The sequence below is a fragment of the Sander vitreus genome, chromosome 16, assembly GCF_031162955.1.
Source record: "Sander vitreus isolate 19-12246 chromosome 16, sanVit1, whole genome shotgun sequence".
In the NCBI taxonomy this organism is placed as follows: Eukaryota; Metazoa; Chordata; class Actinopteri; order Perciformes; family Percidae; genus Sander; species Sander vitreus.
Genome location: NC_135870.1, coordinates 29,683,380 through 29,698,626, shown reverse-complemented (window position 1 = coordinate 29,698,626; position 15,247 = coordinate 29,683,380).

Below are 15,247 nucleotides of genomic sequence, written 5' to 3'. Positions count from 1 at the left end.
TTGAACCCAAGGAGGTCACACCAGCTTCATCTTCGATGGCTTTACATTTGCTCTTCTACAGGCATTAACACAATCAAACGTCTGAAGTCCCTGTGAAGAATTGTAGCAGGGATTTTGGTTGAATGTTTCTTTGTTTTGTCTCCATGAACAGGCTTCAAAGTTGAGATGGGATAGCTTGGGAAGGTTCTTGTATTTGCATCTCTCACAATACCCTTCTTGACAGTGTTGACTGACCCCTCAAAGCGTTCTGGTCTGCGAGCCAGACGACGTCTCCAACGGCCACGTTTCGCTGCTTTGTGTGCCACTTACTCCTCACAAACAGGTTAGGTCCAGCCAACTGACTCCACTTCCTCCAGAACCAGTTAACTTCCGCTTGAATGACTCTTAACCTTTTGTAGGAGCAGGCTAGCCTTCAAACTCAAAGCTTCTTAAGTCTTCCCTAGGTCCAGTCCTTCCAAGCAGAAGAGAATTAGGGCTGATGTATACTATGCAGTCCTCCCGGCTCTGAGTCCTGGCATCTATGGGCCTTTCATTGGCAAGGTTAGCAGTCATGTACAAAAATGTTTGAAACTCACTTCCTGTGAAGAGTCCTCCTCCTCTCAAATTGTGAGACGTTTCACAGTGCAAACGGCTGCATCTGCAGCTCCATTCCTGAGTCTGCTGGGTGGATTTTCCAGCTCCATTCTGTTCCATGCTTGGAAGCTTCATGTTCAAGCTCAGATGTACTCTGTTGATCCAGGAAGTGGTAGAGCTCTTTGAGGGCAGGTCTGGCACCCATAAAGTTCTTTCCAGGATCTGACCACAGTTTCTTTGGGTGCCCTCTCAGTGCCGTGAATCTTTGGTAGGCCAGTAAGAAGCCTTCAGTTGACTGGTCACTGACAACATCTGTGTGTATAGCTCTGGATGCCATGCAGCAGAAGACAGTTCCCCAGACCTTGAGCTTGACTTTCTTCCTCACCCTTTCCTTGACTTCATACAGTCCAAATAAGTCCATTGTTGTGTACTCAAATGGTCTGGCTGGTGTTATTCGCTTGGACGGAAGGCCACTCATGATCTACTGGCACTTTCTGGCCCTTCTGCACACCACACAGTTGTCAACTCTCTTTTTAGCCAGCTTCTGGCCTTTTATCACTCAGGCTTTCTTCCTCATCCAGAGGAGTATACCTATTTCTTCATGGTTTGCACCGTGGGCCTCTTGAGCAAGGAGGGTGGATATCCATGCCTCATATGGTAGAATTGGTACAGCAGTCTCGTCCTCATCAAAGATCTGGAACCTTCCTCCACAAACTAAGAGCCCAGTCTCTTCATCTCTGTAAACAGCGAGTCTGTTGAGAGTGGTGTCTTGAAAGGTTACACCTTCTTGAGCTGCAAGGAACAAGTCTCTTAGTGCATCTTTACACTCCCCACTCTGGACCTCCAGTTTGTTGAAAGAATTTCCTCCCACTTTGGTTTATCTAAGGCTGACTTCTTGGTCAACACTTCTTTCCATCTCGTTGCGGTTCTCCAAACCCAGGCAATGACTCGGATCAGCCTGGTCAGGCTGCTGAATTTCCTGATGTCAATCAGTTTTGTTACTGCAGAGCCAGCTGGTGGTCTTCGGATTTAAGTCTTAGGTTCATTGGGGTTATTTTGCCCACTTTGTTGTGCATCACTGACTTTCCTTCTTCTGAACTCCCACTTCAGGAAGTACATCACTCTTCTTTCTCTTGGCCTGTGCTCTGGTCAGTGCTGCTGAGAAAGATTTCCTTTGAGGTTTGTCTATGCCTTCCTTGGCATATGCTGTGATTTATTTGGCTGACTTCTGTGGCCACTCTTCCACAGGTTGCCACAGGAACACTGGTCCATTCTGCCACATGGAATCTTCCTGGAGGTCTTCCGGGGTTATGACAGCTGCACTGTTCAGGCCTCCCCGGATCCACCACCAGTCTTCGGCGGATGTAGATTTCTGGATCTCTCTAACTCTGTTCGTGAAGAAAGTTTGATATCCATAGCTGTCTCTCTGGCTTGCTCCCAATACAGTTTGACTGTCCAGCAGATGGAGCCATCATTCAATTTCTATTCGACTGTGCTTTTCAACATACTTTCTAAGTCGTGCCGCATAGACAGCACCGCAGATTTCAGCTTTCACGGCTTCTCCCTTTTGGTCCAATGGTGTGAGCTTTGCTTTGGACTCAACCAACCTGACTTGGATGCCTTGCTCGGTCTCCCATCTGAAGTACACTACGGCTCCATAGGTCTTGTCACTTCCATCAGAGAATGTTATTCCCCAAGGTTTTCCAATCTAGTTGACTGGTGTGAGGCTTCTCTCAATTTTTCAGACAGAGGTTTGTCCCAAGTGTCTCGGGTCAGAGTTTTGCCTCCAGCTTCCTGAAACGCCTTTCTGACAAGAATGGTGCCCTTTTGTTTGGCAGGTGTGACGAGGCCTATTGGGTCATACAGGCTAGCTACTTGGCTTAGCAGTTCTCGTCTCGTCAGTAAGGTTTGGAGTTTTCCCTCTCACCTCTTCATCAAGGAGATTTTGGCCAACTCTCATTTTCTTTTTCCTCTTTGAGAAATTGATTGAAGTAATGAGGTACAGTTTATCCTCTTCAACAAGCTATCCAACTCCAAGGGCTTTATTGTCTCCTTCCCTCATTTGGTTTGGGAGAATGAGTACTGTGGTTGACTCTGCTCCTTGTTCTCCTGGTACGATCTACTGCCTCCCACTTTGGCCTGACCGGACCCAGGGCTGGAGGAAGAACCCGTCTGCCTTCAGGATCTCTTCAACTCTTTTGATGTTCTGGTCCAGCTTTTGCAAGTCATTATGGGAAGTCAGGATGTCATTGACATAGGCATCCTCTTCAAGGATCCTACGTTCCTCCTCCAGGTGAGCGAACATGGGCAGTTTTTCCGTCTCTCTCATGGCCAGTTGCGCAATGCACCCTGCTGGCCGATCGCCAATGTTAACTCTGGTGATGGCATACTCTTCAATCTCTCCCTCCTCAGCGTTTCTCCAGAGGAATCTGTAGAGGTGCATCTCCAGGTCGTCTAACCACACCGAATTGTACATCTTCTTGATGTCACCAAGGGCAGCATGGACACCTCTCCTGAACCTGAGTAGTACTGCTCGGATGGGATTGAGGACATCCGGCCCTTTTAGCAGAAGGTTATTCATGCCGACTCCTTCAATGTATATTTTTAGGCTGCTTACGCATTCAGTCGGTGTGCGATCGTCTGTCACACTTTCTCTCGCCGTTTCATTACAGCAGCCGTGTTTCTTTTTTTACAAATAATGTGTTTCACGTTATACTTCCATAAGAAGCTGCTGCTCACTCTGTGTAAAGTATGCACAATACGTATTCTCCATTTTAGCATCAGCAAATCTGTGATTGACCTCGCGGTCTGTTAAAGGAAGCCGTGAACGTGCATCTATCTGAATTACTTCAGCCTGACTCAACCTAGTCTCTCCTCCTCAGCCTGGCTCGGCCTTCGTGAAACGCACCAAGCCAGGCGGCACAGATTAGACTAGGTCAAGCATCGCTTTATCGGTTATCCTGGATTTATAAATTCTATTTTTGTGCAATACCACCCAGGATGAAAAGAAAGAAACAAAATTACCCTTTAAGCGGAATACAAGACTTTGTTCGCCGTTTGAGTCCTGGGAGTACTACTTTAGAGCAGGGCTCCAGACTAACTTTTTGCCTTGGTTGCACTGGTGCGCCTAACTTTTTTATTTAGGTGCACCAAGACAAAATTTAGGTGCACCCAAATTTTTCCTTGCGTCGCCGTTAACGCTGAATGGCAATACACAATATATAGGTCTGTATTTTTTTTACAAAAGTTGGCTAAATGTTCAGTTTTAAGTCAAAGCCACTTTTCACAAGCTCTTTTATTAAAACAGATTGTGATTAAAATAAAATGCAAAGACAGGGTTTTCTTTACCAGTTTGAAAATATACAGCTGCAACACATGTAAATGAAAGTTATCTGAAATAAATAGCCTAGGATATAGATTTTATATATATACATACACACACACACACACACACACACACACACACACACACACACACACACACACACACATCTATATCTATCTCTGAGAAAGCTCCTTCACTTGTTTTCAACAACAATAAGACTGATTAAAAGAGAGAGATGACGCCCGGGTTCTACTCTGACCTGCGTTCCTTTGCTGCATGTCATTCCCCCCTTTCATGTCTTCAGCTGTCCTATCAAAATAAAGGCCGAAATCTTAAAAAACAAACAAAAAAACAGAGACAGAAAGACATAGGGAGACAGAGGGGGAGTGCAATGGACTGAAGCGTATGCTACTCACAGAGTGAAGGCTGACTCATTATGAATGGGTCCAGCACGGGTCGAATGCACTTTGGCGGGTCAGCGGCGTTACACACGTCTTGTGTAGGCTATGAAATATCTGTATCGTCACTGCGCTGCATTTTTATGAACTATGATATTCTGGCGGGTCACATCTCTCGCCCAGGTCCAGCAGGCTCCGTCTCACACGCTATTAGCCTACTCAACCAACTGAAGTTAGTTGCATTTAATAACTTCTAATGTGTTTTTTGCCGTGGCGGCCACAATAACAGAGAGTTACCAGCGGAAACACTGGTACCAATACAGGTTTCCCTCTCATACTTAACAATATACAGCTGTGTTAATAACAATTAAAACTGTAGACAAATGTCAGCATGTGGACCGGCGGAGCTGTGTCTCTCCATGTTGCAGGGGAGCCGTGTGTGCGTGAATGGGGGGGGGGCTGCGCGGAGGAGAGATCCAAACACAGGCACAGCTTTACAGAAGGAATGGGTCATGTAATGCAACATTAAACCATATCGATATAAACAGGCGAGGCAGCAGATGCGAGGACGTTAGGTGCACCGGTGCGACCTGGGAAAAATCTTAGTTGCACCCTTACAAATTTTGGTCGCACTCTAGAGCCCTGCAGGGGGACTAAAGAACTGTGTTGTGCTCTTGATAAGGGGCACACTCTGAAATTGATTATCTCAAAGGGTCAATGCATTTCCAAGGTTATGTTGACTGATTGACTGACTCTGAACATTCCTGTGTTTTCTTCAGCAGCACTGTATGCATGCAAACAAATGCTCAAACACAGGTAATCAAAAAAATGGTTATCATTCATTCAGTTTTTCTCCTCTCTTGGGTCTCAGCCAATGAGCTTGTTGATCATTTCAATTCTAAAATTACAAATGTTACTGATGCCATTGCAACTACTAAAAAGGTGAACGCTGTCTCTGGTAAGAAAAGATCTCCATGGAGAAATGCCACGCTGGTAAGAACAGAAAAAAGAATGTCGAAAAGCTGAAGGCAGGTGGTGAAAAATCTCCAGGTACATTATGACATTGATTGAAAGAGGCTTGCATTTAAAATTTGGAATTGAGGAATGCAAGGTGCTCCTTCTTCTCTGACATTACCATAAAAACCTGGAGGACATTATGCAACATCTGAAATCCTCCTGTTGCCTTGATATTCTGCCATGGGATTTATCAAAAACATTTCAAATTGTTTAGCCTGAGATCTTCTTCAAATTGTCAATCTAGACACGTCAGTGATGACCAATTATAGACTCATTTCAAACCATTTGTTTATTAAAATAGGCGACTATCTTAAAACCAAACCAATTTTAGCCGCCAAGAGGCTGAGTAGGGGAAACTAACTTGCTAGACGCGCTTGCTGTTAATGACTGTTAATTGGATCCGTAATGACTTACGGATCCAATGACTGTGTTGGAGTGTTTCATTGGCATACAAAAAGGTGTCCAAAAGTAATACAATGTACGGCATTAAACAGCAGATAAGCATTCTACAGCGGTAGCAACAAAACAAAAAGAGACTTCCCCCATCACCTCCTCTCTTATTCACAAAAACCCACACAGGTGGACAGATATTACTCTTGCATCTTCCACCACCACCAGGTGCCCTAATTACCGTAATGAGAAAAAAAAATTGTTTTCAAAAATTCCAATTAAAAAGGAGGTTTTTCAACAGCTTCTTATCACTAAACAACTGTTCTGGTTTTCCAGTCAGGTTTTCAACCACACCACGACAATGAGACTGCTCTCGTTATGGTCTAATGCCATCCACTTGAATACAGACAGTGGCAACATTTCCGTATTGCTATTACTGGAACTCAAACCCTGTTCTAACCTTAGGGCTATTTCACAAAACCTAGATAGCGGAATAAGCTGGGATTTCCCAGTCATCCTTTACTCTGTGCAGCTAGCCTCTTAATCCTGGAGCCTTTTCTGTCACTGATCGGATCACAAGAGGACAGCTCTAAGTACAGGTGAGAACACACTCTGTGTTGCTGACACTGTTCTGTAAACTTGTGGCTCTGGTAAGGCAAACCTAATTTTAGCATTTTTATTATAGTCATTATGATAAAGTGGGCCCACAATAAATGTATTGTGTCAGGAGCTGAAATGAGATAATTGTATCCAAAATTGCAAGGATGAGGCTTAGTCAGAAAAACACAGGCACTGTCCAAGGGCGTTTCTAACTTGAGGTTCGGGGCTCAGCCCGGACCCATTCAAATAAACTCAAACACACTGCACGCTGAGCAGATCAAAAAACGGTGATTGGCTTGCCCAGTTTGTTAATAGCTGTGCATGCAGTGCCGACTGGTCATTAAGGGCAGGTGGGCCACACCACTTGTCAACAGAAAGAATTTTTTTTAATTAATTCAAGATAATTATCATCTATAATTTATTGTCTTCTATGAATATAACATCTTCCTAAATTGCATATAATTTGTGGTAGGATTTTATTTCACATTGTGCCCGCCTTGCTGCTTCAGACTTCATTCTCTCATCTTTGCGGTAGACTACAGCAGCCTGAATGTGTCAGAGTGGGGTTAACCCCACTCACACAATGCATTGTACGTGGGAAATTATTAATACACATGCTAGGGCTGCACAATTAATCACAATTTTATCGAAATCGCAATATGTGTCAAACCATTCTAAAATAAAGTATTGTGGAGCTGCAGAGACGTCCCAGCCTACAAATCCTCTCCTACAGACTAAAGGAAACATCTTTGTTTGGTACAGATCCTCGCAAAACAATCACACTTCAATCATTTTTTATATTTTTCAATGAAAATGAGAATAATGATACAAACATGATCATTCCCTCCAATATCGTGAATCATCTCTCAATCACAATATCAGTCAAAATAATCGCAATTAGATATTTTCCTAATATCGTATATTATATATAATAATGCACCCTAGGGGCAGCAAATGTAATTTTCAGCCAGGGTCGTCTAGCAACTCTCCGTTGGCTTGTGAGCTGGAAAAACCAAACTCTGGTCAGGCCAATCACATCGTGTATAGAGTCAGTGGGCGGGCTTATGGCTGCTGCTGCTGGGAACAGCGGTCTTTGGAATCGGCTTTGGCCGCGACTCTGGAAGACTTGGAGTTCAGCTTTTCTTTGAGAAAAGAACAAAGAACGGCACTGAAGTCATTCTTAAAAAAGGAAGATGTGTTCAGAGTTTAAAGTGGAATCTATCAACTAGCGTTGCTCTGATTGGTTGTAGAGCTATCCTATTGAGTGCAGAGGGAATTTGAAAGACAACCGTTTATCCCGCCCCTCGGATTGAGCCCTGCCAATGGTGAGTTCCCAGACCCAACATCTGGATGTGGGTCTGGCTCGTCAGGCTAGCGCAGCCCTAACGCATGCTCAGAGTGTTAGTGTGTTTAATGTAGATCATACGAATTTGATGACCAGTGGGGCTGACGGCACATAGCCCCACCACAGCGTCATTTCATATCTCATATTTCATATATATGATTGGCTGTCTGGCGCGGCGCCAACAGTCGGCAAGAAGAGCGAAGAGGGGAGATTGTGTTATCGTCTCTAGCTAACTCGGAAAAATGATCAAAGTGCATTTTATACTCAAGCACAGGTTTGAAGCCTTTGGAGGAGAAACTGGAATTAAATCGCCTTGGTGCCCACCAGCCTCGGGATATTGTCATCACTCAAACTGCTGCTAAAAGTAACCACGGTTTAACGTGGAGTGGTTAGTTTACAAAATAAGTCAAGTTTGCCCAGAGGAAGAACGCCGCATCGCCTTTCTCTTAGAGAGCCGTCTGCCGTGGTGAGTGAAAACACATTTTATCATCCTGCCTTTGTGGTGCTGGTCCGTATGTTGATCATATCAATACTTATTTTCGTAACAATCAAGTACCAAAAACTGAGGAGGACACGCTGTTGGATGCTGTCCTCTCCTACTTCAATGCCTAACCAATCTCTCTCTTTTCTCTCCCTGACTCTGTCTTTCACTGGTTGAAGCCTGAAAATATTGTAAACAAATTAATAACATAACTAATTCCACTGGTGGGACTGTTGAGCTCGGTTTTAGACTGATACCTCCGGTTCAGGCTGGTCCTCATACTAATGAAAATACTTGTCAATACTCATCTGGATTGAAGCAGCAAACATTCAGTGTAAGACTAAAAAATGACATAACATCATTTATAATACGTTTATTTGATTCACAGCTGCTATATAGTGTTTTGACCTCGACAACCCAACTGCATTTTACTGCAAACTTGCAACTAGTTAACTTTCTAAAGCAGGCGCAATCTCTTGTTTGCTAAGAGTCGGGTCGGGACTCAACATTGTATTCAGAATATAAAATGTTTTTATAGCACTTTTTAATGTGCGATTGTGTAATGGTGTTCACGAGATAGATACCAACCTTTCGTGACCTTGTGAATTTCGCCAGCCATCTTCTCTCCTTTATGGAGACAGACGCTGTGTGCACGGTGGGCTCGATGGTGTTTTAAGCCTCCAATGTTGTCTTACAGGCAGCTAACCCTCACCTTAACCAAAGCCCGTCTACGGAAAGCCGTTCCACTCCCTATTCAGCCCCATTGTACCGAATTTGGATGCAGTTCCACCAGAGTTCCACTGGAGGCGATCGCGGTCCAGTGCTAAATGAATGGGACTCTAAGGAGCTAGACAGCTAAATGAATGGGACTCTATGGAGCTAGATGCTAAATGAATGGGACTCTATGGAGCTAGACGGCTACATTTGTCTCTTTCGCCTGATTGTCGTTGAGAAATCTCAGATTTGATTGTAGTTTTTGCAAGTTCAACATGGATTATAGGTCGAAAGTTGAATGAACGAGTACTTATGTCCTTTTGATTTCTTACAGGTTGAGTCGTTGTTGCCCATAACACGCTAGCATTCTGCTAATGAATGCTGATTGGTCAGTGAAGGACTGATTACGATCGGAGATCCCGCTTGACGGCATCCGAAGCAGAACCAGAATGTCAGAGTGAGGTTTTTAAAACATTAGCAATGTCTAGCAAAGCATTAGCATTTCTAGCACGTGTATTGACAGAGAGAGCCTAACCTGTCAGCTGTGTTGTATTAACAGGGAGAGTCTAACCTGTCAGCTGTGTTGTATTAACAGGGAGAGTCTAACCTGTCAGCTGTGTTGTATTAACAGAGAGTCTAACCTGTCAGCCGTGTTGTATTAACAGAGTCTAACCTGTCAGCTGTGTTGTATTGACAGGGGGAGTCTAACCTGTCAGCTGTGCTGTATTAACAGAGAGTCTAACCTGTCAGCTGTGTTGTATTAACAGGGAGAGCCTAACCTGTCAGCTGTGTTGTATTGACAGGGAGAGTCTAACCTGTCAGCTGTGTTGTATTAACAGGGAGAGTCTAACCTGTCAGCTGTGTTGTATTAACAGGGAGAGTCTAACCTGTCAGCTGTGTTGTATTAACAGGGAGAGTCTAACCTGTCAGCTGTGTTGTATTAACAGGGAGAGTCTAACCTGTCAGCTGTGTTGTATTAACAGAGAGTCTAACCTGTCAGCTGTGTTGTATTGACAGGGGGAGTCTAACCTGTCAGCTGTGTTGTATTAACAGAGAGTCTAACCTGTCAGCTGTGTAGTATTAACAGAGAGTCTAACCTGTCAGCTGTGTTGTATTAACAGAGAGAGTCTAACCTGTCAGCTGTGTTGTATTAACAGAGAGAGTCTAACCTGTCAGCTGTGTTGTGTTAACAGGGAGAGTCTAACCTGTCAGCTGTGTTGTGTTAACAGAGAGTCTAACCTGTCAGCCGTGTTGTATTAACAGGGAGAGTCTAACCTGTCAGCTGTGTTGTATTAACAGAGTGAGTCTAACCTGTCAGCTGTGTTGTATTGACAGGGGGAGTCTAACCTGTCAGCTGTGTTGTATTAACAGGGAGAGTCTAACCTGTCAGCTGTGTTGTATTAACAGGGAGAGTCTAACCTGTCAGCTGTGTTGTATTAACAGGGAGAGCCTAACCTGTCAGCTGTGTTGTATTAACAGGGAGAGTCTAACCTGTCAGCTGTGTTGTATTAACAGAGAGTCTAACCTGTCAGCTGTGTTGTATTAACAGAGAGTCTAACCTGTCAGCTGTGTTGTATTAACAGAGAGTCTAACCTGTCCGCTGTGTTGTATTAACAGGGAGAGTCTAACCTGTCAGCTGTGTTGTATTAACAGAGAGAGTCTAACCTGTCAGCTGTGTTGTATTAACAGAGAGAGTCTAACCTGTCAGCTGTGTTGTATTAACAGAGAGAGTCTAACCTGTCAGCTGTGTTGTATTAACAGAGAGTCTAACCTGTCAGCTGTGTTGTATTAACAGGGAGAGTCTAACCTGTCAGCTGTGTTGTATTAACAGGGAGAGTCTAACCTGTCAGCTGTGTTGTATTAACAGAGAGTCTAACCTGTCAGCTGTGTTGTATTAACAGGGAGAGTCTAACCTGTCAGCTGTGTTGTATTAACAGGGAGAGTCTAACCTGTCAGCTGTGTTGTATTAACAGGGAGAGTCTAACCTGTCAGCCGTGTTGTATTAACAGGAGAGTCTAACCTGTCAGCTGTGTTGTATTAACAGAGAGTCTAACCTGTCAGCTGTGTTGTATTAACAGGGAGAGTCTAACCTGTCAGCTGTGTTGTATTAACAGAGAGTCTAACCTGTCAGCTGTGTTGTATTAACAGGGAGAGTCTAACCTGTCAGCTGTGTTGTATTAACAGGGAGAGTCTAACCTGTCAGCTGTGTTGTATTAACAGGGAGAGTCTAACCTGTCAGCTGTGTTGTATTAACAGGGAGAGTCTAACCTGTCAGCTGTGTTGTATTAACAGAGAGTCTAACCTGTCAGCTGTGTTGTATTAACAGGGAGAGTCTAACCTGTCAGCTGTGTTGTATTAACAGGGAGAGTCTAACCTGTCAGCTGTGTTGTATTAACAGGGAGAGTCTAACCTGTCAGCTGTGTTGTATTAACAGGGAGAGTCTAACCTGTCAGCTGTGTTGTATTAACAGGAGAGTCTAACCTGTCAGCTGTGTTGTATTAACAGGGAGAGTCTAACCTGTCAGCTGTGTTGTATTAACAGAGAGAGTCTAACCTGTCAGCTGTGTTGTATTAACAGGGAGAGTCTAACCTGTCAGCTGTGTTGTATTAACAGGGAGAGTCTAACCTGTCAGCTGTGTTGTATTAACAGGGAGAGTCTAACCTGTCAGCTGTGTTGTATTAACAGGGAGAGTCTAACCTGTCAGCTGTGTTGTATTAACAGGGAGAGTCTAACCTGTCAGCTGTGTTGTATTAACAGGGAGAGTCTAACCTGTCAGCTGTGTTGTATTAACAGGGAGAGCCTAACCTGTCAGCTGTGTTGTATTAACAGAGAGAGTCTAACCTGTCAGCTGTGTTGTATTAACAGAGAGAGTCTAACCTGTCAGCTGTGTTGTATTAACAGGGAGAGTCTAACCTGTCAGCTGTGTTGTGTTAACAGAGAGTCTAACCTGTCAGCTGTGTTGTATTAACAGGGAGAGTCTAACCTGTCAGCTGTGTTGTATTAACAGAGAGAGTCTAACCTGTCAGCTGTGTTGTATTGACAGGGGAGTCTAACCTGTCAGCTGTGTTGTATTAACAGGAGAGTCTAACCTGTCAGCTGTGTTGTATTAACAGGGGAGAGTCTAACCTGTCAGCTGTGTTGTATTAACAGGGAGAGTCTAACCTGTCAGCTGTGTTGTATTAACAGGGAGAGTCTAACCTGTCAGCTGTGTTGTATTAACAGAGTCTAACCTGTCAGCTGTGTTGTATTAACAGAGTCTAACCTGTCAGCTGTGTTGTATTAACAGGGAGAGTCTAACCTGTCAGCCGTTTTGTATTAACAGGGAGAGTCTAATCTGTCAGCTGTGTTGTATTAACAGAGAGAGTCTAACCTGTCAGCTGTGTTGTATTGACAGGGGGAGTCTAACCTGTCAGCTGTGTTGTATTAACAGGGAGAGCCTAACCTGTCAGCTGTGTTGTATTAACAGGGAGAGTCTAACCTGTCAGCTGTGTTGTATTAACAGGGAGAGTCTAACCTGTCAGCCGTTTTGTATTAACAGGGAGAGTCTAATCTGTCAGCTGTGTTGTATTAACAGGGAGAGTCTAACCTGTCAGCTGTGTTGTATTAACAGGGGGAGTCTAACCTGTCAGCTGTGTTGTATTAACAGAGAGTCTAACCTGTCAGCTGTGTTGTATTAACAGGGAGAGTCTAACCTGTCAGCCGTGTTGTTGATGCTTCGAGAGAACAAAGGAAGCGACTCAGAGCTTGCCGTAAAGCAGTATCTCTGGCCGTACAATGTGTATGACGTCATTGACATTTTAAAAGGTTTTTTAGAACAAAAAAGCCACTTTAAAAAAAATCTAACACCCAGCAGTGTGTATTTTATTTGCCTCCCCTTTTGAATGCAACATTCAAATTACTAGACAAAAAATGATATCCTGAGAAAAGTGGATTTTGAGGTGTATAACTCCATAGACCTCCATTCATTCTGCACTGGCCTGTGAGCCAGAGTTCTATATGGAACTCTGGTGGAACTGCAACCAGTTCAGAAGCCGGAAGTAACGAGAGTGTGGAACTTCTTCCCTCTTTGCCTTAACCCTTGAAACATAACCATTGCCGCGTTGCCTGGAAGGCGACGTTGGGGGCTAAAAACACCAAACTCCGCACGGTGGGAGGAGCTGTGTGTGTGTGTGTGTATGTATGTGAGCGAGACACAAGTGACAAAGGAGGGCAGGGAAAGGAAATGCAGCTGAACGTGTTTTAAATAGCGTTTACAAATTATTAATAACGAAACGCAATGTGCGGCGCACCGCCACACATGTCTGGGAAACACTGCTGTCTGTTTTGTGGAGCCATGCGGTTTGTTGACATGTTAAAAGGAACACGCCGACTTATTGGTACTTTGTCTTATTCACGGTAACCCCCAGAGTTAGATAAGTCCATACATACCCTTCTCATCTCCGTGCGTGTTGTAACTCTGTCTGACGGCTCCACCGGTAGCTTAGCCTAGCACGGATCCTGGAGGTAACTGGTTCCAACTAGTCTACTGCTCTGAATAAGTGACAAAATAACGCCAACATGTTCCTATTTACATGTTGTGATTTTTACATATTATATGCTTTGCTCCCTTGTATATATAGACATAGAAAAATACACACTGTAAACATTAATGTAACAGACGGATATTCATCAATTATTTCCCGCCAGCAACATATAAGGTCAAAAACCATTAGGGTGTCCTCTCTTGTTGTTACATGAATGTACGACACTAGATAGTTACTGGTCCAGTCTAAGTCTGTAATTTGGGAGGATTGTACAATTAGGATATGTTCTTAAAATGGTACAATCCTCCCAAATTATAGTCCCAGTTTACTGGACAACACAATACATTCAAAACTTTCGGTGCTGAAGCCTGGGAAAATGACCACTGTCAAAACTCACTCACTGAAACATACGCTAGCAACAAGCGCTGGAACAAGACATGGAGGAACGACGAATCGACAACACAGAGAAAAGCTGGGTAGGCTAGCGGCGGAGAGACAATTGGACACAGGTGAAACACATCAGGGCGGGGGGAAGGTGATCAAACATGGTGGGAAGGCAGACAAAAACAGGAAGATAAGTGACCTGCAATAGAGACAGACGGTGAGTTTCAAATTAACACAGGAAGTGCACGAAATTAAACACAGAATGCAAGGAAAACAAAACATAATGACCTAGGCACAGGAGTTGGATGTGACAGTTCACAGTTACACACCTAGAAGCTGCACACGATTTTACTATCGTTTTAGTACATTTGAGTCTTATTTATCTAATTGATTTTAGTTGTGTTCATTTTTACATAGTAAAGGGTTTTAATCTATCTTTGGTGGTGGCCCCCAGCTGTGGTCAGTGTGCTGGGGGTCCACTCCCTTTTGATGGTGATATAGTTTTTCATGGCCTATTTTTAGTGTGCTATGTTTATTTGAAGAGTGGATTTTTTATTTTTTTTTATTTATTTATTTAAGTAGAATAAATCAACCATTCCAACAGTGCATGATTGGCTCTCCAGCTGTGGTGCGACTGGCTATCTTTTTATTTAGTGTAGGTTAACTGCCATAACTGGCTATTTATTAACCCTTCTGTTGTCCTTGGGTCAAATTTGACCAGTTTTCAAACTTTATATATCAGAAATATGGGTTTCTTTCAACCAAATTACCCAAAAATAACATGGATGGTTCAAAAACGTCAGAAAAAGCAAGCAAAATGTTGAAAAAAAGCAACAAAAACAAACTGTCTAAAAAAGGCTTAATTTTGACCCAGGAGAACAACTCAAGGGTTAAGAACATTTGCTAAAAATGTAACCGATGTGGCCTCTTCTACATTCACGATGATCTGTGGATTCTAAAGGATCCAAAGAATATTATTTAACCACCGGTTGTCCTCAAGTGTTGAGGGTCCTGGTAAGAGAGGGCTCCAAGGGCGATGGACAGTGGCCCAGTCACACGCACAGAACCCTCCCAGATGTGAAGTGGTCACCAGTGAGTTCACCTGGGCATTGGTGACATCACGCTACCTGGGCAGAGGCATTTCTACTGGCTAATAAAGTGAGGCTCATTCAGTATTTCACAGTTTAATATCTCCTGCATGATATCACAGTAACAGTTTTTTTCCTTCTTTCCATTGTTTTAATTATTTCCTTTAGAATCTTCTGGCTATTTTTTTTAATGTTACCATGAGGGGAATGGGGGTAAGCTGTGTGGTTACATACAGTATGTGTCTCATTGTTAATATTATATTGAAAAACAAAATGCATATTGCTTTAAAGCCAGTGAAACTCCCAAAGACATGAAAGTGAGAAACGTTGATTATATCAAAATCCACAAATGATTTTATGGTTTTTCATTATGATTATTGGTGGAAAAAAATAATCATACACAAACCCC